Genomic DNA, 24457 nt, shown 5'->3' with positions numbered 1-24457 from the left:
GAATGGCTTCCATCTAAATTTTGAATGTTCCCTGTAGGGTCGGTGGTGGGGTGCCGAGCTGGGGGGGGTGGTCCTACTTTTGTACCGCGCAGAGATGATAACAGAGACACGATGAGGCAGATTCTGGGTGCAACAGGTCCAAGTTTATTTCATTACTTGCCGTCCGCCTGACGGCCTACGCAGCACACCGCACGTTTCTTCACTTATCGGCCCTCCGTTTCCAGAGCCGTTTACACACCGTACTTTTACAATAGGGACGTACATATGCGTACTGTCCCTCCTTCACTTGTTCGACGCTCCTGACAGGTCCGCCACTGTGGCCGCCCTAGGCCCAATAACCAACAGCGCTTTCACTGGTCAGTCGTCGTGTCAAATACGGTATATGGCACTCACTGCCTCGTCTCTTCTGCGGTATCTTTCTGTCAGGACCACCCCCTGACGTTTCCTCTCCTCAGTCCCCTTGGTCGGATTCTCCTCAGGGCACACAGACTGGCGAAGTCCTCCTGTCACCTGGGCTCCCCCTGGGGACTGGAACCTTCTGGAACCCTCCCTCAGTATTTATAACTTCCCCGGTTCCTTGAAACTGTCACTAACTGTCACCACGCCCCCCCATGACCAACGGTTTCTAAAGCCCTAAGCTGCTGTAAAGTCCTTTGCTCACACTCCACCCTGCCATCTAATGGTCATCCCAAGGTACTGCACGTCCACTACACTTTTCTAGTTGTTTCCCCACTGTAATCACTGTCTCCTACCTACACTGTGCAAACCTTTCTTTCTTCACTCTGACTAGTCCGTCCGTCCGTCAGGTCACCTTCCCTACACTCCCCCTTCCTTTGTCCATTGTCATCCTCGACAATCGTCATCCCTGCCTTCGTCGTTCTGAATCTACACCTACATTCTGTTGTCGGACCAGAAGTTGAGCCAAACCCACTATCTGCGGGGGCCGAACCACACTGGGAGCACTATGCTCTGAGCAGCCTACTGCTACTCACCAGCGCGCACGCCACATGACAACGTCTTTCAAATTGGGCAAGGTACACCCGTATTCTCTCTACGGCGTGTATCTTTCCCCTACTCTCCCCTACTGTTACCTTTCACTATCCGGTACGCCATGATCGAGGCCACTCACCTACCAGATCATTGCCGGCGCCCGCCTTTCCTTCTTCAGGGGTGTCCGTGGTGTCGGGGGACCTGACCTAGGACGGCTGTCTTTCTCACATCTTCCCACTCATTTTCCTTCTTTCAATTACATGTCATGGTCGGCGTCCCGGTCTCCCAGACCTCAACTCTTAGATCCCTACCGGATCTCACACTTTCCTTTGGTCCCGCAGACCTTCCCTTACCCGGACCTGTTGCATTTTACTTTGGCATATTATACAATAAACAACTTTATAATAGCACAAGTACCCATTTTTTTATAATTTTTTTTTTTTCATTTTCTCTTGCTTTTAAAACCAAAATATAACATACATTGCATTTCCTCTTTCTTCCTCCCCCCCCTTCCTTGGACCTGGACACTCCTCCACTTTTCCGTATCCCCGTTCTGTCAGGTAAACATATTTTCGTATATAAAGAACATAGAAAGAAGAAAGAAAGAGAGAGAAAATAGTTGCATCAGTTAAACAACAACAAAACTTTTTTCTAAATGCAACTGTCCTTATAATCTGCACAACGGTGCATCGAACTCCTGACAGTCTATACCACTCTCAATGGACAGAGGTGAGGGCTCCACGGGGATACTGAGGGTGTCCATTCAAGTCCTCTTCTTTTCCATGACGGCCTCTCCTTGAGTGTGGAGCAGGTTCCACACTTCCTGCTCCCGGGCCTTTTTCTTCCTGATCACCTCCGCTTCCCACACGGAGGGAACAGCACGGGCCCTGGAGTCCGGTGGGCGGGACTCCGCTGAAAAAGACCGCAAGACAGAAACGGCCGAAGATTTCTGCGGCCCAGCAGCCGCTGGGGTCAGGTGGCAAATGGGGAGAACCGGGTCCTCGGGGGCTGGAATCACAGGGCCCGCTAAATCGGTCGCAGCCGACTCCAGCAGCGGCATAACCGCGGCCTCAGGACAGGCCGCATCCACTACTTCCAACGGAGTCGGAGTAACGGCCGATTTCAACAATGCAGCTGCTATTAGCAGGGAAAGCGCAGCAGCATCTTCTTTGGGTGAGCTCTGCACTGGTGACTCCGGGCGGGGTAGTTCGGGGACATGAGCGGGGACCTCGCTCAGCTCTGCATACACCACGGGGCCCGTGGTAACTAGGCCTTCCGGTGCGCAGGGGGCCGCGTGCTGCAGCAGAATGGTGGGGGCCGCTTGCGGAGGCACTGGTAGGGCCGGGGGTACTCTCACCTTCCCTGGCGCTGCGGCCTCCGTTCCATCATCACGCAGTTTCCCCCGCAGCCTCCGTTCCTTGCTCCACTGTCCTGCGGGCCTTCCCTCCGGACTCGGGGGCTCCGCTGAGAAGTCCTCTGCTGGTATTGGTGGCAGCCGTTCTCGCTGACTCCCCTCAGGCTCCGCTCCCCGGCTCAGCATCCCGCTGCCTGCCCGTAAATCTGAAGATGACTTCTGGTGCAGCTCCATCTCTCGCCGCCATTGCCACTCTAGGCGGCCGATGCCCCGACACCCGCAGCATCTCATACCGTCCGTTGGGCAGCACTCGAATGGCGTCAGACAGCCGCAGCCAAGTTTTTCTTCTGTGCCACTCCTCCTGCTGGGTGGGGCGTTGGCAGACCTTTCCATCCATCTGCCAGGGTCCAATATATGGAAACGTCGGTCTCCGGGCATATACTGCTTCCTTTTGGGGTACGTTGGAGGGGGTCCCAGTCCATTCTGAACAACTGCAAACACCCGGACCTCTCCTCTGCGCTGAAGTAATACCGCCATCTTGGGCAGAATCAGCTACTGCCTTGGATCCTCTGCAAGCAACACAGATCCGACACAGCGTCCCAATTTGTAATCCACAGGTCAGTAATTTTTAGTCCACAGGTGTTTATAATCCGAAATAGAGCAGTCCAAGTTTTCCTCAGTCCTTCAGTTGCAGGCCTGCCGCAGAAGATAGCGTATTAGCGGCGGCGATCCTGCCGACTACGCCAAATGTAGGGTCGGTGGTGGGGTGCCGAGCTGGGGGGGGTGGTCCTACTTTTGTACCGCGCAGAGATGATAACAGAGACACGATGAGGCAGATTCTGGGTGCAACAGGTCCAAGTTTATTTCATTACTTGCCGTCCGCCTGACGGCCTACGCAGCACACCGCACGTTTCTTCACTTATCGGCCCTCCGTTTCCAGAGCCGTTTACACACCGTACTTTTACAATAGGGACGTACATATGCGTACTGTCCCTCCTTCACTTGTTCGACGCTCCTGACAGGTCCGCCACTGTGGCCGCCCTAGGCCCAATAACCAACAGCGCTTTCACTGGTCAGTCGTCGTGTCAAATACGGTATATGGCACTCACTGCCTCGTCTCTTCTGCGGTATCTTTCTGTCAGGACCACCCCCTGACGTTTCCTCTCCTCAGTCCCCTTGGTCGGATTCTCCTCAGGGCACACAGACTGGCGAAGTCCTCCTGTCACCTGGGCTCCCCCTGGGGACTGGAACCTTCTGGAACCCTCCCTCAGTATTTATAACTTCCCCGGTTCCTTGAAACTGTCACTAACTGTCACCACGCCCCCCATGACCAACGGTTTCTAAAGCCCTAAGCTGCTGTAAAGTCCTTTGCTCACACTCCACCCTGCCATCTAATGGTCATCCCAAGGTACTGCACGTCCACTACACTTTTCTAGTTGTTTCCCCACTGTAATCACTGTCTCCTACCTACACTGTGCAAACCTTTCTTTCTTCACTCTGACTAGTCCGTCCGTCCGTCAGGTCACCTTCCCTACATCCCTATTGTGGCCATACCCATTGTAACGAACAGAAGCGGAGGCACAGGCGATGAAGTTCACATTCGTTTTTTATTTTTTGAGTGGAACCTCGAGACCACGATCCGGGGGCTTTAAAGGGGGCATAACTAGTGAGCCCCAGGTATCCGTAGTAAGATCCCTCGATCAGGACCAGAGGGGAATACCTGGGGGACACAGGTGCTACCTCTAGTTAGACCCTGGACATGTGGCAGCTGTCCCAGCGGGACAAACGGGTAAACAGATATTAGAGATATGGTGGAGCTGACAGGCGGACATGAGGTATATGAGATGAAGCTGGCTCTGGCGAGGATATACAGGTTCTGGGTAGACAGAAGGAAGCTGGCTCCAGCAACTTTAGCATTGTCCACGGGTTCGGATGGCGAGTGGCGGAACGGGATGGCACTTGAGTGTATAGGTAGAGATGTCGTCTAGGATTGTCGAACAACAGTTCACTGATATTCTGTGGAAAAAAACAGTATAAGCAGAGTGCCAAACGGAATGCTATAACATCGCAGACAGAGCAGGGACAGAACCAGAATTAGCAAGAGTAGATACACGTTTCTCCAGCACTCCCCCTATGTCGGAGTGGCCAGAAATAGTAATCAGTGCGCTGCCATTGGTTAACTGATATTTTCAAAAATGCACACTGTCCCTTTAAGAGACTGGAGGCCTGCTGGCAGTGTGCCAGGAAGTGGGCGGGAGAGAGACGCAGCAGCAGGACGCCGAGGACCAGACAGAGAGCGAGGATCCTGACAGGGACTCTGAGAGGTACAGGAGCAGGTGAGGGACCAGAATTGGGGGCAGTGCCAGAACCAGATGCAGGGCCAGAATCGGGACCGGGTGTAGCACCCATCAAAATTAGTTTGTGACCCTGGCCTTATTAATTTAGATAATCCTAATTTATGATAATTTGCACCCCCCCCCCACAGTGTTTGTTTAGTTGAGTATAATTTTAACCCCTTTCCTATGTTGGGCGTAATAGTATGAGTGTGTTGGAATCCTTCCGTTTGATGTGGGCTATGGCGCTAAGCCCACATCTTTCCCGGCACATATCAGCTGTTTTGAACCCGCGGCTGTTAACCTGTTTGACAGCGGCATTTAACTGACGCTTATCAAAAGGGCACCGGAAATCCTGCCCATCGATCATCCAGTCACGTGATCGTGGGTCACTGATGGGTTGTCATGACAACTAGAGGTCTCCAGCAGATCTCTATGGTTGTCATAGCCAGATTGCCATGAGCTCTGACCAATGGTCGGAGCTCATAGCAAGTGAGCATTTCTGCTACAGTACATACAGGCGATCTGATCATCGCCTGTGTGTAGCAGAGGCAATCTAATAACTGCAGCTTCTAGTCTCCAATGGAGACTATTGAAGCATGCAAAAATTTAAAAAAAAATATATAAAAGTTCAAATCACCCCCCCCCTTTTTGCCCCATTCAAAAATTAAAAAAAAAAAATCAAATATACACATATTTGGTATAGTCCAGTCAATATATACAGCACAACGAGAGAAAAGTCAAAATGTCAGAAGTACTTTTTTTGGTCACCGCTACATTGCAATAAAATGCAATTATGGGCGATCAAAAAATCATATCTACACCATTTAAATAACGAAACCTAGACATGTTTGGAGTCTATGAACACGTAATGACCTGGAGAATCATGTTTTAGCATTTAGTGAACATGGTAACCCGAAACACTGTGGAATTGCATTTTTTTTTTTTTTTGCAATTTCACCGCACTTGGAATTATTTCCCGTTTTCCAGTACACAATATGTTAAAACCAATGGCGTCGTTCAAAAGTACAACTTGTCCCGCAAATAACAAGTTAAAAAAAAAAAAGTTATGGCTCTGGGAAGAAGGGGAGCAAAAAAATGAAAACAAAGGGGTTATAGTGGTTAAAATCAGCTAAACAAAATTGAGAAGAAAAGACATAAGGAGTCACAAACTCTACTGTTACAAGCAAAATGGCTCAACATTTTTAATGAAAACTATTTAATGTTTATTAGATTGTCATATTCGAACAGTTACATCATATAAATATTAAAAAAAAATGAGAAATAGTACAAATTTAAAGGGAGTGTGACAAACCAAGCTGTCAATATGAACTAAGCACATCGGCTTGTAGAGGATAAAGCCTCCCCTAAAAAAAAAAAAAAATTGCACCTTTAGTGCTCTAATCATTTTCTTAATTATGTACAGACTGAAGTTTAATCAAATATGATTATTAGTCTGCTTGGCCCTTATTCATATTTACATCATTTAACATATGGTAAAGTTTTAAAGTAAGAAGTTAAAGACTGTCTCGAGTAGGGTCACCGTGGCGTGGTGGGATGGCCTTTAATTTTTTTTCTCTTTAATGAAAACAATGTTAATCAAGTACCCCATGTTATTTTCATGCAATATTGCTATTTATTTACTTACTGCAGGTTATTTGCTAGTTTTGTTTTTATCTTAGGCTCTCTCTGTTTAGTGGCCAGTGTGACCGTGAACTACACGTTGCATTGTATATCAACTTACATTCCAGTTTCTTTCGGTTTAACATCATAGGAAAAAAGATGACAAATGAAAAAATAAACACTTAAAGTAGCCAATTAATCTAATTTTTGTTTGTGGAAGACCATAAACCACAAAAACAGTGACAGGTATATTATAATGAAAAATATGCCCACAATATTGCACATTTCAAATGCTTTCTAGATAGTTCAATTAATAACATAATTCACAACTCTCCTCATTTGTTTTTCCACTTTTATCTCTTGGGCAGGCTTTAAGACATCAGTATCTGAAATTGTGACAGTAAGTATTGGAGGTACAGATAAACCTTTATCTGATTTGTCAATAAAGAGAGGTCCGATAAAATATAAACATGGTCCAAACGGAGACTTCAACCTCCAGTAGGAACAATCATAGTCCCAAACCACAGTAACACTTTCATTGTGAGAATTAAAATCCCAACATTGGAAGCCACAGTCCTCTTTTAGAAGCCCCCAGTTCTTCGGGGGCAAATCAGATGTATATGCATGGTTAATTCTCTCCCAGATAATCATTGGTGGCCAACAGGCATCATCAAATAACTCTTTATATGTTAAATCCATGTGGTTCTCTGAAGATAGAATGTTCTAGGTAAAATAAACCTGCAACATAAGATAAAATCACAATGAAACCATTTTTCAACTAGTCAGCATTCAAAATGTTATTTGCTCACCCAAAACAGAAACATAATAAATTATAGAATGCACCAATTTCCTTTACTCAAAAGCATTGCAAAAAATGTGGCAAAATCCTCAAAATAATTCATGTGGCATAGTGTATTCAGTGCAACTCATTAAAGGGGTTGTTTGGTCTAAAATGCCAAGTTTCAACTGACTTAAGCTGGAGTCACACATCGCGACTTATCAGCGATCCCGACAACGATATCAATGTGTCAGGTTCGCTGGTAAGTCGCTATGTGATTGCTGGTGAGCTGTCACACAGACAGCTTCACCAGCGATCAGCACGCCGATGCCGAGGTGAGGAGCGAGCCCGGGAGCAGCGGACAAGTGTGCCTGCTGTTCCAGTCCTCCACTAGCAGAGGGCGCGCCTGCATCCCCGGCCTCTCCTGGCGACGTCTTGCTGCCTCCTGGTCCCCAGCGTGCGGCGGCAAACTTAAGGTACACACTCCGCGGGCTCCTGGCCCCAGCGTGAGGAGGCGGCGGCACCTGTAACTCGCTGGTAACTAACGTACACATCGGGTATCCAAGGGATATCATGCCAATTGGGGACCTATGCTACCTATTGGAGAAATGTAACTGCCTATTTGGGACTCTCGCATCACACCAGTTTGAGCCGGAGGTAAAAGCAGAGTTCCACCAATATGGGCTCTGGTGAGGCTGAAAGGATATGGACTGGCAAGGCTGCATTGGTGGGCACTGATCAGACTGCATTGATGGGAAGTGCAGTCTGTATGTCTGTGTGGGCAATTTTAAGCTGGTATATTGTTTTTGTAGCACTGTATATTTATTGGTATTTTACTAGCAGCAATTTGGAATCCCTAGGAAAACATGATATCAAGATAGAACAATTGCTTCACTTGTTACGACTAGCAGTGACAAATATGAAACCGGACAATGACCATCTCATTAGCCAAAAGCAGGCCTATAGTTACCATTGAAATACCGGTAAGTTTGTTGATTTAACTTTACTTTTTCTTCATTTTAAATATTGTATTTGTTCCTGTTTTGTTATTTTACTTCAAAATAAGATATGTGCAGTGTGCATAGGAATTTGTTCATAGTGTTTTTTAAACTATATTCTGGCCCTCCAATGGTCTGAGGACCGTGAACTGGCCCTTCCGTGTAAAAAGTTTGAGGACCCTGCAATAGAGAATAACTGCAGACATGTCATTTTAGACCGGACAACCCCTTTAAGTCAGACACTTTTCTTTACGCCTCTCCATGCCTTACATATACTAGGAATTCAGGCTACACATTTACATTCTTTCAGCCCCTACTGGATGAAGCTAAAAGATTTATCATCGAGTTTGGAGAAAAAAAAAAATTGGTGCAGACTCATTTGCATTGAGCTTCCTTTTAATGCAATGACTATGTGAAGAGGAACAAATAATTTAGCCAATAATAATAATACATTTTATTTTTATAGCACCGACATATTCCGCAGCACTTTACATTACAGAGGGGATTTGTACAGACAATAGACATTACAGCATAACAATAATCACATAGATTATAACAAATACCAAGAGGAAAGAGGGCCCTGCTCGCAAGCTTACAGTCTATGAGGAAAGAGGTAGACACGAAAAGTGGGTGGTAACAGTTGCCCTGATTGTATGGACCAGCCATAATGTTAAGTGTGTAATAGTACAAACACAGAGGGCTAATGGATGCATAAAGCATGTGGGAACATGATGCGGGAAATCTGGTTATGGTAAAACTTTTGGCTGTGCCACACAGGGATAGATTAGGTTAATGTGTTGAGGCGATAGGCCAGTCTGAATAAATGCATTTTCAGGGCACGCTTAAAATTGTGGGGATTGGGGACTAATCGTATTGACCTGGGAAGTGCATTCCAAAGAATTGGCGCGGCACGTGTAAAGTCTTGGAGACGGGAGTGGGAGGTTCTGACTATTGAGGATGCTAACCTCAGGTCATCAGCAGAACGGAGGGCGCGGGTAGGGTGGTATACTGAAACAAGGGAGGAGATGTAGGGTGGTGCTGAGCCATGGAGGGCTTTGTGGGTGAGGGTAATAAGTTTATACTGAATTCTGGAGTGGATGGGTAGCCAGTGTAATGACTGGTACAAGGTAGAGGCATCGGTGTAACGATTGGTGAGGAATATGATCCTGGCTGCAGCATTCAAGTCAGATTGGAGAGGGGAGAGTTTGATAAGAGGGAGACCGATTAGAAGAGAGTTACAATAGTCGAGACGAGAATGAATAACAGAAACAGTAAGAGTTTTTGCAGAGTCAAAAGTAAGAAAAGGTCGAATTCTAGAAATGTTTTTGAGGTGCAGATGACAAGAGCGAGCCAGTGATCGAATGTGGGGGGCAAAGGAAAGCTCAGAATCAAGTATGACCCCAAGACAGCGGGTCTGTTGCTGGGGAGTAATAGTGGAACCACCCACAGAAATAGCAATGTCGGGTATAGGTACATTAGTAGAGTGAGGAAACACCAGGAGTTCAGTCTTTGACAGGTTCAGTTTCAGATATAGTGAGGACATGATATTAGACACAGCGTTTAGACAATCGCCGGTGTTTTCTAGGAAGGCTGGCATGATGTCAGGAGAAGAAGCATATAATTGGGTGTCATCAGCATAGAGATGGTACTGGAAACCAAATCTACTGATTGTTTGACCAATAGGGGCAGTGTACAAGGAGAAGAGGAGGGGGCCTAGAACTGATCCTTGGGGGACCCCAACAGTAAGGGGAAGGTGAGAGGAGGAGGAACCGGCAAAAGATACAGTAAAGGAGCGGTCGGAGAGATAGGAGGAGAACAAGGAGAGAACGGTGTCCTTGAGGCCAATGGAACGGAGCATAGTGAGGAGGAGCTGATGATCCACAGTGTCGAATGCTGCAGAGAGATCCAAGAGAATTAGCATGGAGTAATGACCATTTGATTTAGCTGTTAGCAGATCATTAGAGACTTTAGTGAGGGCAGTTTCAGTGGAGTGTAAAGAGCGGAAACTGGATTGGAGAGGGTCGAGAACAGAGTTTTCTGAGAGATAGCGGATAAGACGGGAGTGGACCTGGCGTTCCAGGAGTTTAGAGATGAAGGGAAGATTAGAGACAGGTCTATAGTTAGCGGCACAGTTTTGGTCGAGGGATGGTTTTTTAAGTAGTGGATGTATGATGGCATGCTTAAATGAGGAGGGAAAAATACCAGAAGAGAGAGAGAGGTTAAATATTTTAGTTAGGTGAGGGGTGACAGCAGGGGAAAGGGACTGGAGGAGATGTGACGGAAATAGGTCACTGGTGCAAGTAGTTGGGCGAGAAGATGCAAGGAGCCTGCTTACTTCTTCTTCTGTGACTGGTTCAAAATCAGAGAGTGAGCTAGATGCAGTGGGGGAGGGAGGACAGTGCATGGTATGAGGTGATTGGGAGATAATTTCCTGTCGAATCTGGTCAATTTTTTCTTTGAAGTAATTGGCCAGATCGTCAGCTCGGAGCTCCGTGGTTGGGGCCTGTACTCTTGGATTGAGTAGAGAATTAAAAGTGTCAAAGAGACGTTTCGGGTTATTGGACAGTGAGGTGATGAGGGTGTTGAAATAGGTTTGTTTGGAGAGGTGAAGGGCAGTGTTGTATGTTCTAAGCATAAACTTAAAATGGATGAAATCTTCGTGTAGATTGGATTTTCTCCACAGACGTTCGGCGCACCTGGAGCACCGCTGCAGTAAACGTGTTTGCACCGTGTGCCAGGGTTGTCGCCGTCTGCGTTGTGGTGTTCTATTTATAGGGGGTGCAAATTCATCCAGGGCACTTTGAAGTGTTTCATTGTAATGCTTCAATGCAGAATCAGGACATGAGAGGGAGGAGATAGGGGCCAATGAAGACTGTAAGTTCTTCATAAGTTTCTGGGTGTTAATGGCCTGTATGTTTCTATAAGTCTGGACAGTGGGGGTGACCTGAGCAGCCTGGCAGATCTTGATAGAGAATGAAAGAAGATTGTGGTCAGAGAGCGGGAGAGGGGAGTTTGCAAAATCATCCACTGCACAAAGCCGAGAGAAGACCAAGTCGAGGGAGTTACTGTCTTCATGCGTTGGAAAATTAGTAAGCTGCGAAAGGCCAAATGAGGAGGTTAGAGATAAAAGGTGAGTAGCAGATGAGAGGGGAAGAGCAATGGGGATGTTGAAATCTCCCATGATGAGGGTAGGGATGTCACAGGAGAGAAAATGTGGAAGCCAAGTGGCAAAATGATCCAGGAACTGATGGGAGGGGCCGGGAGGACGATACACCACCGCCACCACCACCACCACCATTAAGAAAAGAAATAGAACTCGGACACCTAAAAAGTTGGCCCAACTAAAAATTACCTTAATTTGTACATACACTTTCCTGTACGTTAACCCTTATTACTAAATTGGTATGTAACATTTTTATGTACAGGTAAACAATTTCAAATTTATCACCAAGACAAAATTATGTCTAGGACAGGAGGAGGAAGCACTTTCAGCATTTCCTATACTGTATGCTTGGTCCTCATTCAGTGCAGCTTAGACTACAGTCAAAAAGGCAGAAATTGTAATAAACCATCTCTACCTTCTCTATATTGAGTCTGGTTGCTGACTTGTTGATAACATTCCAAAATTTTATTGTGAAGTCAACTTTTGTTCAATTTATTTACCTTATATTTTTGCTGGTCGCAAATAGGGGGAAGAGAGTAGTGGTTACTAGATTACAATCTCACAAAGAGATACTTTGCTTAAGAAGAGTTGAAGACTCATTAATCCACCATCAAGCATACGGGTATGTAATGTGGCAACTCTCCAATGTGGAGAAGAGATTCTCAGACGGTCTTCTGACAATTGTTGGACATATCTGCAGACAGTCTCACTCTTCAGTTCTCTTTTAAGAAAACATTTTTCTTACAGTTTCAAACACTGAAAAAAAAAAATTACATACTTATTGCAAGACACAATTTATTCAGCTTCAAAAATTAAATGGAGTTAAATACCTAGATACCCTAGGGGCATGTTTGTTATCATATTATCCAATAGTGAAATATAGACAGGTCCTGTGTGGTATTTTGGTTGAGTCCCAGAGAAATTAGAAGAATTAGTTGTTAGGCGTCGGGATCCTGCCACTGCACGGCATAGATCCCAAGCCTCATCTGCCTCTGCAGTCTCTCATTCGGGTCCAGCCACTCAGATTTCTGCTCAGCACAGACGTCAGCTCCAGCATCGTGTTGGGAGCGTGCTGCATGCTTGGTTACTGCTGGGTCTCCAGTCAAGTATATGGTAACCAGTGGTATACAGAGGCAGCCCTACCCTCCGGAGTCTAAGTCCAGAAATCATATTACTGAGCATGTCCATGATGTGGCGCCTTCTCATTGGTGCTCGGACGCTAACTGCTCTGGTGATGTGACAGCTCTGGATTGGCCCACGAACGAAGCCCCGTCTAACTGGGTGTGAGTGTTTGGGGTGGAGCCTAGCGCATAAAAAGCTTCCAGCGGCACACGCAGTCATGCTAGCGTCATTTGTGTTTGGGTGTGTGGGTGAATACTCTACCGCTCTGTCTGTATGCTTTTGTGTGGTTAGCACTGGTCAGCTTCACATAGGTACTGTAGGTTTTGCTTTTTTGCTTGGCTTAGCACCTGTCTTGGCCACATGTGCGGTTAGCATGGGTAAGTTGCGGGGCAAGCTTAACTCATGTTCTTATTCCCCACGGTTTTAACAGGGTATTGCACACTTATTTTTCAGTGCCGCTCAGTGGTTAGCCAAGCTTGGTACTCTGCGTTCCATTTGCTCTGTATGGTTTTAACAGTGTCTTCGCTAGTTTATCCATTTGTTCACACTAGTGTAAGAAGAACTGGACTGGGGGTACCTCTCTTGCTCCGAGTTCGGAACTGTTGGCGCTGTCACCTTTGTTGTCTGGGGGAAATTTTAGAAACCTGGACCAACCTTTTCACTCAACAGAAGGCATGGCTAAGCTAAAAAAGTCAGAGCGCAAGAAAAAGCGGGAAGACTTGGCAGGAAAATGCAGCACGCAGCAGGGAAAGCTTGGTGCTCCATCCTCTGAGCGCCGTGACAGAGCAGGTCCTCGCTATCGGGTCCCTGTATCCGCGTACAGATACTGTGACCAGAGACGTGTCAAGTGCCCGTTGGCCCCACAGTTGAAAGTGCCAAAAGCTCCGGAATATTAAGTACCACGCGTGTTGCTTAAGGAGGACCAGGTGACTCATGTTGAACTGTGCCTCTTCTCACCCACATACATCTGTCGGGCTACATTGAGCTCCGGCAGTGTTGAAGACTGCATTCCACTGCACACAACGAATCCTGGACCCAGGACCCCGTAGATGATGTCATGGACTCACAGTCACTGCCGGGAACCAAATCATCAACGCCTCCAGGATGACACTGGATTCATCAAGCGCCAACTGAATTGGCGCCACCGTTTGAACCTAGGACTCTGCCGTCAGGAAGTCGTCGGACTGATAAAGTAACCATTCATTAAGGGTTAACTTACTTATTACAATTGTTATCTCACCCTGTACAGCCTTTGGGCCAATATTTGCTATACCCCTGTTTACCCCTTCTCCATGTACAAGTAAACTAAACATTAACCCTTGCTCTGCCTACTGTCCATTACTGCATCCAGCAACCTGCTCACACTAGCAGCAGGTTAACATTGCAATTGCACTTTATTAGTTAATTTTATTTAGTGCAATCTGCCAACCCTAGCATTGGTAAAATTAATAATTAAAAAGGATTAAGGATATAAGCAACCTGCGTCAGATTTAAGTCAGAAGTGACAGCATTCCCTGGCAATACATAAAAAGGCAGCTAAGACTGACCTTCATTCAGTCTGTGAACTCAGCCAGTACACAGGAAAACTCAAACTGACCTCTAGACTGTAGATTAGACCTGGGCATTGCATTTAGAAATGGACAAGGAGACTAATACAAGTACAAGGTCAGGTTCACACAGTATAAGAATTATGCAAGATGGCAAGCAAAATCTTTAATGGGACTATGTCAGCACACTATGATTGATCAAACTAGATGCGTGGCAAGCACCTTGAACCCCCAGGTCCTTCACAGAAGTTTATTAGACCCGTGAAACTAAAAGTCACATTTTTCTCACAAAAGATTTTTTAAGCCCCAAAGTTTGCATATTCACATGGGTGACAGAGAAAATGCATCATACAACTTGTTATGCAAGTGCTCCTGAGTATGCAGATACCCCATATGTGGAGGAAAACTACTGTTTGGGCAGATGGCAGGGCTTGGAAGGCAAGGAGTGCCATTTGACATTTTGAATTTGCTGGGATTTGGCAGACACCATTTGTCGAGCCCCTGATGTGTCTAAACAGAGGAAACGCCCTACAAGTGATGTCATTTTGGAAACTAGACCCATCAAGGAGTTTATCTAGGCATGTGGTGAGCACTTTGAACCCCTGGGTGCTTCACAGAAGTTTAAATTATAACGTTGAACTATGAAAAAAAAAAATTCCTGCAAAAATGTTGGTTTTGCCCCACATTTTTCATGCTCACAATTGGTAACAGTAGCAAAGTGTAGCATACAATCTGTTGTGCAATTTTTCCTGTGTACACAGGATACCTCATATGGGCTCGAAAATGACTTTTGAGGCACAGTACAAAGATCAAAAGGGAAGAAGCGCCGTATTGGAGCTTCTATTTTGCTGAAATGGTTTGAGTGTGCCATGTCACATTGACAGAGTCCTTGAGATGCCAGATCTGAAGAAATCCCCCATAAGTGACGTCATTTTACAAACTACACAATGAATTAGTCTAGGCGTGCAATGATCATGTTGACACGACATCTGCCTCAGTAATTTATACCATTGGGTGATTAAGAATGAATAATTTACATTTTTAGCTCTAAAATGTTTTTAGCCACAAACTTTACATTTTTATAAGGGCTAATAGGAAAACTAGATCTCTGTTGTGAAATTATTCCTGAGTACACCCATGCACTACATGTATTTTGGAACTACATTTGAGGTACTGTGTAAAACTCAGAAGGGAAGGGACGAAACAACTTAATTTAGTGCAGATTTTTATGTTATGGTTCGCCGGTGCCATGACCCTCTAGGAGAGCTCCTGAGGTACCAGCACAGCAGGCCTTCCCCATAAGTGACCCCATTTTACAAACTAAACCTCTTAATGAATTCTTTTAAGGGTGCAGTAGCCATATTGACACCACAAGTGTTTTACAGAATTCTATTGGGCAGTGAAGAAAATACAATTAGGTTTTTACTACAAAAATGTAGTTTTAGCTCCAGATTTTACATTTTCACAAGGAGAAATGGGTAAAAATTGTATTAAAACTTGCCACAATTTCTGCTAAAATGTGAAAATACCCCATATGTGGCTGTACAGTACTGCTTATTGTTGGCAGCGGATTATTCAGGATACTCTCCAGGCGTGTGAGAGCTTTTTTATTCAGGAACAATAGATGATTAGCTTAATAGATCAGGAATAAATCATTTGTGTATCTGTGCATCATCTACAGCAGGCTGTTTCTCTCTTACACAGATAAACAGAAAATACAGTCAAAAATAATGATAATCACCACGCTAACCCACTATAGAATTTTCAGGAATTATTACCAAAAATTATGTATAAATAGATGTACTTACTGCTGGTAGGTGATCAGGCCTATTTAGTGTAGATCATTGATAGGATGATGTGGGTATCCAGTGTTGTGGGATTGTATTTCCACTTGCCGTTGGTGATAGAGCATGCAGGTCCTCGGTGCTTGTGACCGCTGTGTGGCGTGGTGCAGCGGGAGGATAAGCGCTGTGCTGGATACTGCTGCAAGCCGCCAAAAGTCTTGCGTGCTCCGGCCGGAAGCACGCTGAGGACACGGCAAGGGAGAGGGGAGCGGGACTGTTGAGTGACGCCACCAAGCTAGGCGGACAGGTGCACGGAGGGCACAATTTCCAATGCGTTTCGAGGAACGCTCTTCCTGTTCGTCAGGGAACTACAGTCACATGCTCTCCCTGTGTGAGCCTCTGGGAGTTTTTTTTAACTTTATGAACAGCATACAAATCTAGCAACTCAACACTCAGACAGGAATGAAGTTGTTCCACCAAGCATATTCCAACACCCCCACTCAACTTATCCTGTAAGTCCCATTTCGGTTCTGAAGTTGACAAACTTGGCTCTTGATAATGGCTTTGTCATACCATCAACTGTCATCTTGTCAGACTCGTAATAAACAAACTCAAGTACACCACATTCCACTAAGTCTCATAAGTGGTGATGCTTAACATCAATGTGCTTAGTCCTTGCACTAATCTTGTCACTGATGGCAAGTTTAATGCATCCTTGGCTGTCCTCATAGATAACAGTTGAGCTAATGGCTTGCCGAAATCTTCCAAAAGTTGTTTCAACCAAATTACTTCTTGACTTGCATAAGCAGCAGACACATTATCTTCTACAGAAGCATAATATATGACTGAGGCTGGTTTCACACTTGCGTTTTTTTGCGCTGTATTTTAGCGCTAAAAGACGCATGCGCTTTTTTTTCCTATATTTTGCATGGGATGTGCTTATGTGCGCATACACATGCGTTTGTATGCGTTTTTACGCGCATGCGTTTTTTTGTGGTGTGCGCTCGGGCGCACAAAATGCATCCTGTTGCATTTTTTGGGCGTCCGACTTGCCTCAAAAAAACGCATGTGCATTTTTTTTATAGCAAGACACCCATTGTAAGTCAATGGGTGCGCATTGGCATGCTCATGTATGCGTTTTTTTGCGCATGCGTTTTTTTGTTGACCATTGGTTAGACAATGGAAATTAGGGGTTTGAGTTAGAGTTAGGGTTAGTTAAGGGGGTTTAGGGTTAGTATGGTTTAGGGTTAGTATGGTTTGGTTTAGGGTTAGTATGGTTTGGTTAAGGGTTAGGGTATGGTTTGGTTAAGGGTTAGGGTTAGTAAAGTCATGGTTTGGGTTAGTGTGAGGCCAAAAAATGTTGGAAAAAAACGCAAACGCGGTAAAAACACACTAAAAACGCATACAAACGCATAAAAACGCTGCGTTTTCTCATGCATGCACATAAAAATGCTTGAAAAAAACCGCAGCATTCGTATGCATTTTTTCCATGCGTTTTTTTGCGGGAAAAACGCGCTGCAAAAAAAAGCAAGTGTGAAAGTAGCCTCTGACACTTGCTTTCTTCTGGACCCAGAAATTGAATTTTCTCCTAACTTGAACAAGTAACCACTTATTGATTTCTGATCACTTGAATCTCCAGCCCAATCTGCATCCACATAACCTCTGAGAGAGAGATCTCCTGATGCAGTTATCATTAAGATATAGCCTTTGAGTTTCTTTAAGAAACTGAAGAATTCTCTTAATTGCATTCCAGTCTGTTTGTGGCTTGCTTACACGTTGGCAGAGAATTCCAGTTGTGGATGGGATATCTGGACGAGTTGTGGTTGCTATATACAGAAGCGCCTCCACTGATTGTCTAACTCTCATTGCTGGGTAGCAGATCTTCACCTTCCAACTTTAAGTAAAAAGGATCCATTGGTTTTGACGCACCTTTGGCTTCTGACATTCCAAACTAGTTTAGTATTGCGGAAATTTTTAGAACTTTGGTTGAGAAGAAAGCTCCCATCTTCCCCTCTGAATTTGTATTCCCAAATAACACGTCACATTTCCAAGGTCCTTAGTCTCAAAGTGCTGGTTGAGAATTTCACCTAGCTCTGCAATTTCCCTTTCATTGTGGTAGGTCAGTAAGCTCCCATGTCTGGAGTTGGCGAAGGGACTCCATCTCCTCATTAGCGGCATTTATCCAATTATGCTTCTCATGAACAGGCAGTTTTTGCATCTTTTACCATGACCGTGGCTGTGGTTCAGGAAGTGTTCTGACCATATAAGAAATGCATCTAGCTGGGATACCTTAGTTTGACCTTTCTGATCTCCTGACTGGAGGTGGACTTGGTTCTTCTGGGTCTTCCTTGGTTGCTTCTGAGCTTATCCTCACTTCAGTGTTTTCCTTTTCGGTGTCTGGATTTGGTGATTGAGATTCTTATTCTTGCTTCTTAGGTTGAATAACTGGTGTAACTTCATGGAATTTGAGTGAGTTTTCAATCAATCACTACAGCTCTGCTAATTGTTATTGTGTTGGTCCCTGGGTGCAGGATTCTGTATCCCTTTTGAGTTTTGCTATAGCTCACCCTGACTCTGCCTTGCATGTGATTCCCACTTGAAATGTTTTTCTTTGGGAACATACATAACGTTTTGATTCCAAATATCCTGAGGTGCTTCAGGTTAAGCCTGTTTCACACTTCCGTTTTTGTGTCCGCCAAACGGATCCGTTTCCGTTTTTTTGACGGAAACGGATGCCAACGGATCCGTTTTTAAAAAAACGGATCCGTTTTTTTGACGGATCCGCGGTAACCGTAATGGAAGTCTATGGGACAAAAAAAAGGATCCTGCAAAAAATGGCGGATCTGTTTTTTTAAGGAAAACAACGGATTTTGACGGATTTGAAAAAACGGAAGTGTGAAACAGGCCTTAGGCTTCTCACAGTTCCATAGCTCATATGGAGATTTATTTGTGGCTTTACCTGGCCTTCTGTTTTGAAGATAGCAAGCTGTCATGATGGCTTCTCCCCAATACGTGGTAGCTAGATTCGCATCAAACATACTTCCACAGAGAGTACGGTTCTTTCTCTCTGCAATGCCATTTTATTCTGGGTTTATGGAATGGTAGTCTGGAACACAATTCCATCCTTTTTCAAAATGGTTTGCACCTTACCACATGTATATTCGGTTACATTTTCTGCACGCAGGGCTTTTGGCATTCTTCCAAATTTGTTAAACACTACAGCAAGATATTGTTCAAGTTTCTGCGGAACTTCATCCTTACTGTGAAGTAGGTGACTGTATATCTGGAGTAGTCATCAATAAATGTGAGAAAATCTCTCCATGCTAGGAGTTTGAATACTCATTGGACCACTTACATCTGTATGTATCAGATCCAGTGGCTGTGCAGATCTAGTGGTGCTTATTTTAGGAAAGGCTTTTCTGGACATTTTCCCTTTAAGACAGCTAGTGCACTTCATCATTTGATTACACTGGTTGATTTAAATACCATTTGCAAGTTGAGCTAGTTCCTTACTGCTTCTGGGTCTCTGTGCCCAAGACATCTGTGCCATACATGGATACAGTTCTTATGTAGATCTTGTCTAGCACTGTACACTCTATCTTTGCATTTTAGCTGATAAAGTTCATCTTGGATTTTTCCATCTGCAAGAGTGTGACCCTTCTTTGAGATGATGCAGCTGTTTTCTTTCAAAGTAACTACATTCCCCTTTTGCGTGAGATCCTTTACGGACAGAAGATTGATTTGAAGGTTGGGAACATAGAGAACAACCTTTACTGGGATCTTTCTGCTTTGTGTTGAGGAAACTGGACAGTGGAGGTAGCCATCTCCTATCCCTTCGGAAGTCAAGTAGTGACCATTAGCCAAGATGACCTTTTCTGACTTGCTTTCATTAAGGTCAGTGAAGAAATTCTTATTAGTCATATGACTGCTTGCACCAGATCTATACGCCATGTATGCTTTGCAGATGTGCATGTACTGGCATTAAATGCAGCTTCAAGAGATGCATAGTCTTCCTTTACAGCTGTTTTAACGCTTTGAGGACTGTTCTGCTTTTTAAGCCGACTCATTTTTGCTTTCCAAATTCTGCAGTCTGCTTTAACGTGGCCAGGCTTTTTACAGACAAGGCATTCATGAGTTTCTCTTAGAATGCTCTTATATTTAGGGAAATCCTGTGTTTTTAATGCTGTTTCTGCTCTGGATTCATTACTGCTGCTTACATGCTGCGTTTTTACTCTAGTGTCAGCTCATCATCTGGCCATGCATCTAGTGCAGTCACGAGTGTGTCATATCTCTCTGGAAGACTACTTAATAGAAGTGCAGCAACATGAAAATTTTCAATTTCTTCTCCAGTACCCCTGAGATGCTCCACAATCTCTAGGGTGTTTCTTATATAGTCCTGCACATTCTGTCCATCAAATATCTTAGACTGATACAGCTTTCTTATGAAATAAAGCTTATTGCTGATATTTGATCTTTCATGCACTTTCTGTAACTCATCCCACATCTCCTCTGCAGTTGCACACTTGCATATATGCATAATCTGATTATCATCTACAGGTGAGGGAGATCGTGCTTTCTGATCCTTCTTAAGCCAATCTTCTGGTAATGGATGAGGCACTTGTCCTTGAGTATATTTCCATGTACCTTCTCTTATGAGCAGCATCTTCACCTTGAATTTCCAGGACTGGTAGTTCTGGTTAGTGAGGCTTGGCACTGAGAACTTGACAGGGTTGCTGCTAGTGGACATCATCTCTGCTGCTCTGTGCTGCTTTTGCTCTGGGCTTCTGGGTCACTCTCGGCCCATAACCTGTTGGCAGCGGATTATTCACGATACTTTCCAGGCGTGTGACAGAGCTTTTTTATTTAGGAATAATATGTGGTAAGCTTAATAGATCAGGAATAAATCATTTGTGAGTCTGTGCAGCATCTACAGCAGGCTGCTTCTCTCATACACAGACACAGTCACATGCTCTCCCTGTGTGAGCCTCTGGGAGTTTTTTTTAACTTTATAAACCGCATACAAATCTAGCACCTGAACACTCAGAGAGGAATGGAGTTGTTGCATCAAACATATTCCATTACTTATCCACACGGCGAGATTCTGGATGGACACGCACTATTCACCTCCTGGAGCACAGATTTTCCTAGAATAGTTTGTGGCCTCTATATACATAGCTCCCATGTGTTAGAAGAGCAGAACCCCTCCTCAAATGAACTCATTTTGAAAATTACACCAATTTGTGAATTTATCTACAAGTACGGTGATGATTTTACTACATTTGTGTTTTCCAGAAACAAAGCAGCAGTGGATAATGCCGAGTGAAAATTGCAAATTTGCTATTGCGGTACCTATACATTGCCGTGCCCAGTAAGTTATGCCCAAGTCATGCACCCGTAACTTAAGCAAGCTCTCATCGCTACAGAAATGTCAAACATGTGGATGCTAAATGTAGAAACCCCAGTGTAAACTCAGAGTGAGGATAAATTTGAGCCAAGCTTTACTGCGATCTTTGGGAGACAGAATGAATATATCAACAGCAGGTCAAGAATTTTTTTTAACACACACACACAATTCCCTGTGCAGTATAAGTGATTAAATGAGTTTATACTTTGGGTCGCTGTGATTACAGCGATACCAGATATAATTTTTTTTCCCCGTTTGGCTGCTGTCACAAAACTAAAAGACGCTTTTTTGCATCGTCATTTGACAGCAATAATTTTTTTCATTTGTGCTGACAAGATTCATGTGAGGGCTTGCTTTTTTGCAGGAAGTGTTGACAATTTTAAAAGGTACATGACATTTTTTGATCGCTTTTCATTCTGATTTTTGGGAGACAGGATGAACAAAAAATCAGGGTTCAGGAATTTTCCTCTTTGGTGTGGCGGTGGGTTTATGCCATTCCGCGTGTGATAAAATTGATAGGGCAGCTTTATTCTTTGGGTCAGTACAATTACAGCGATCCCACGTTTATCATTTAGGTTTTTGCCACTTTTACACAAAAGCTATTTTATAGAAAGAAAAGAATTATTTTTGAATTGCTTTATTCTGAAAGTTATGACATTTTTTTGCGGATGGAGCTGCATGGCGGCTTGTTTTTTTTTTTGCGGGACAAGATAACATTTTCAGCTTTATTTTTATTTACATTTGTTTGTGATTTATTCAATTTTTTGTTTGGTATGATAAAAAGCAATTTTTGCCTAGTTTATTGTTTTTTACGTTGTTCATTGAACTAGTGTGAAGGGTTTTTGTTAGGGTCGTTCTAGACTCAGATAAAAAATAAAAGTGCACATATTTGTTTTCTTTTTTTTTTTTTTACATAAAAACACTTCTTTATGGGTACAATATATAATTTTATTATTTTGTAATTTAAAGATTTTTATAATTTTTTCTAACTTAGTCCCTCTATGGGACATTCAATTTCAGTAGTCTGATTGATGGTACTGTATAAAGCTTTGCAATGTTTTATACATGTCAGTTCAAGACTGAAACAAGCTCCCTAGACCATGCTGAGCATGGTTTAAAGGGGCTTGCCATAACCTGGTGACCAAGATATAGTCATGAATACGTCTGGTCACCATGGCAACGATCGGGGTCTCGCAATACGATGCAGGGGCAATGACTGCAGGGGAGAGGGAGGCCCCCTCCCTCTACCTGCCTTCTAAATGTGATCAATATCACGGACCATCTCCATAACGTATATATACACACACCCCTAATCGGTCAGGAAGTACTTCCTAACCATGATGTGTACATACTGCATATATTGGGAAGGGTTTAATCCAATTCACAAATGTTACATGCAGATTTGTGTCTATAGCTGCAGATTCCACAATTTGCAATTGAAGAAAGCTGTACTGAAAATCTGCAGGATTTCTGCAAAGTGCCCACAGCACAACTCTGAATGACTTCTTACCACAGCACTATGGCGCACATCTCACTGAGCCTTACCATGCAACAAAGCCTATTAAATTGGGAGACACTGTCCAGTCACCCAGCCCTCTCCACTGCCTTATTATAATATAACATTGTGTGCAACACAGCTGCAATGCAAGGAAAAGTGTTAAAAACATAAGCGCCCATCATCATCACAACTATTTACCACCATTATGATCAGAGCATCATGTGGTTTGGCTGTCTGTCACGAACGTATCATCTACGGTATGTTCTTATGAATCAAGATGAGAAAATCAAGCTGACAGATGCCTCACTCAATCCATTCGATACATGGAAAAAAGTTCCTTTACTGAAGTGTTTACACGACCCCTTAGGCTGGTTTCACATTTGCGCTTTTGTGCGCAGCGCATCGTGCACACCCGTGCGCATGCGCCCTGCGCACCTATATTTAACATGACGTGCGCATGGTCTTGCACATACTTGCGTTTTCGTGCGCATGCGTTTTTTTGTCTTACGCGCCTGGCGCGTCAGACGCAACATGTTGCATTTTTGGTTCCGCCCTGTCTCGTCAAAAAAACGCATGCGCACGCTTGCGCACTGAATGCGCAAAAACACCACATTGGAGCCTATGGGAACGCTTGCGTGCGCATGGTCTTGCGCACGCTTGCGTTTTTATGCGCATGCGTTTCAAAAGATAAACACGTCTGGAATGTGGTCTAGACAGTAAAAAAAAAAAAATTAAAACAAGGTGATAAAATGGTGTGGGCACTGGGATTCCACAATACTTAACAGACTGCTCAACGAGTGGACACACAGCAAGCTGCACCAATGTAAGTATGAAAAACCTAGTGTCTGGCTGAAATTTCAATACATTTCTATGTACTTATGTCTTTTTTTTTTTTATTGCAGCATGTCTTCATCTGGTGACGAATATGTCCCCGGGACAGGGCAAGAGGCAGAAGAAGTGAGTACCATGCTTCCGTATGGATTGGTAAAAATATACACATGTGGTTAATTTTTTTTGTTTAATTTTCAGACCTCATCCTCCACCACCACGCCACCACCACCGGAGGAACGGCAGGAGCAGCAAGGCCAAGTGCGGGCGGGAAGACGGGATGTAAGTACAGACGGACTGTTTTTTTTTTACTTAATTTCTATGCTGGTTTATTTTCTTTTTTTTTGGAACTGTATTGAAAATTCTTTCAGGTGTTTATTTTTTTTATGTTTTTGGTAAATTTTTATTAGTATTTTTTGGTAATTTTCCTTCTTTTTTTTTGCTGCTTTTTTGGTTACAGATTTTTTTTAAACTTAATTTCTAGGCTGGTTTATTTTCTTATTTTTTTTGGTAATCATTTTTTAAAGTATTTTTTTTTTAATTTTCATGGTTGGTTCTTTTCTGTGTTTTTTGCTTTTTTTGCATTTATTTTCATTTAAAACAAAAAAAATTTTCATGGCTTGTGTATCAATATCTAAAGCTCAAAGTGTGTGTGTGTGTATGTATGTATGTATGTATGTATGTGTATGTATGTGTGTGTGTGTGTGTGTGTGTGTGTATATGTTTGTTTGTATGTTTGGGTATATGGGCACGGGACTATGGGATGGCGGATATGTATGATGGGTATATGGGCACGGGACTATGGGATGGATGATATGTATGATGGGTATATGGGCACGGGACTATGGGATGGCGGATATGTATGATGGGTATATGGGCACGGGACTATGGGATGGATGATATGTATGATGGTATATGGGCACGGGACTTTGGGATGGATGATATGTATGATGGTATATGGGCACGGGACTATGGGATGGATGATATGTATGATGGTATATGGGCACGGGACTATGGGATGGATGATATGTATAA

The 24457-nt window shown here is 44.0% G+C and overlaps 1 long non-coding RNA gene across 1 annotated transcript in view; it reads right to left on the bottom strand.

Moving 5' to 3' along the window:
* Positions 1 to 5857: 5857 nt before the first annotated feature.
* LOC141056735 (uncharacterized) overlaps positions 5858 to 24457 on the bottom strand; it is a 52571-nt gene continuing 33971 nt past the window's right edge. Inside the window, exons 2-3 of the long non-coding RNA XR_012221916.1 lie at positions 11740 to 11995; positions 5858 to 7038 (exon numbers count right to left, since the gene is read on the bottom strand). This is a non-coding gene — a long non-coding RNA (uncharacterized lncRNA). The remainder of the gene's footprint in view (positions 7039 to 11739; positions 11996 to 24457) is intronic.

The sequence above is a fragment of the Dendrobates tinctorius genome, unplaced genomic scaffold (assembly GCF_039654945.1).
Source record: "Dendrobates tinctorius isolate UK_male_01 unplaced genomic scaffold, ASM3965494v1 ptg000199l, whole genome shotgun sequence".
In the NCBI taxonomy this organism is placed as follows: Eukaryota; Metazoa; Chordata; class Amphibia; order Anura; family Dendrobatidae; genus Dendrobates; species Dendrobates tinctorius.
Note: the sequence above shows the minus strand (reverse complement) of the source record. Positions and strands in the feature narration are given on the sequence as shown.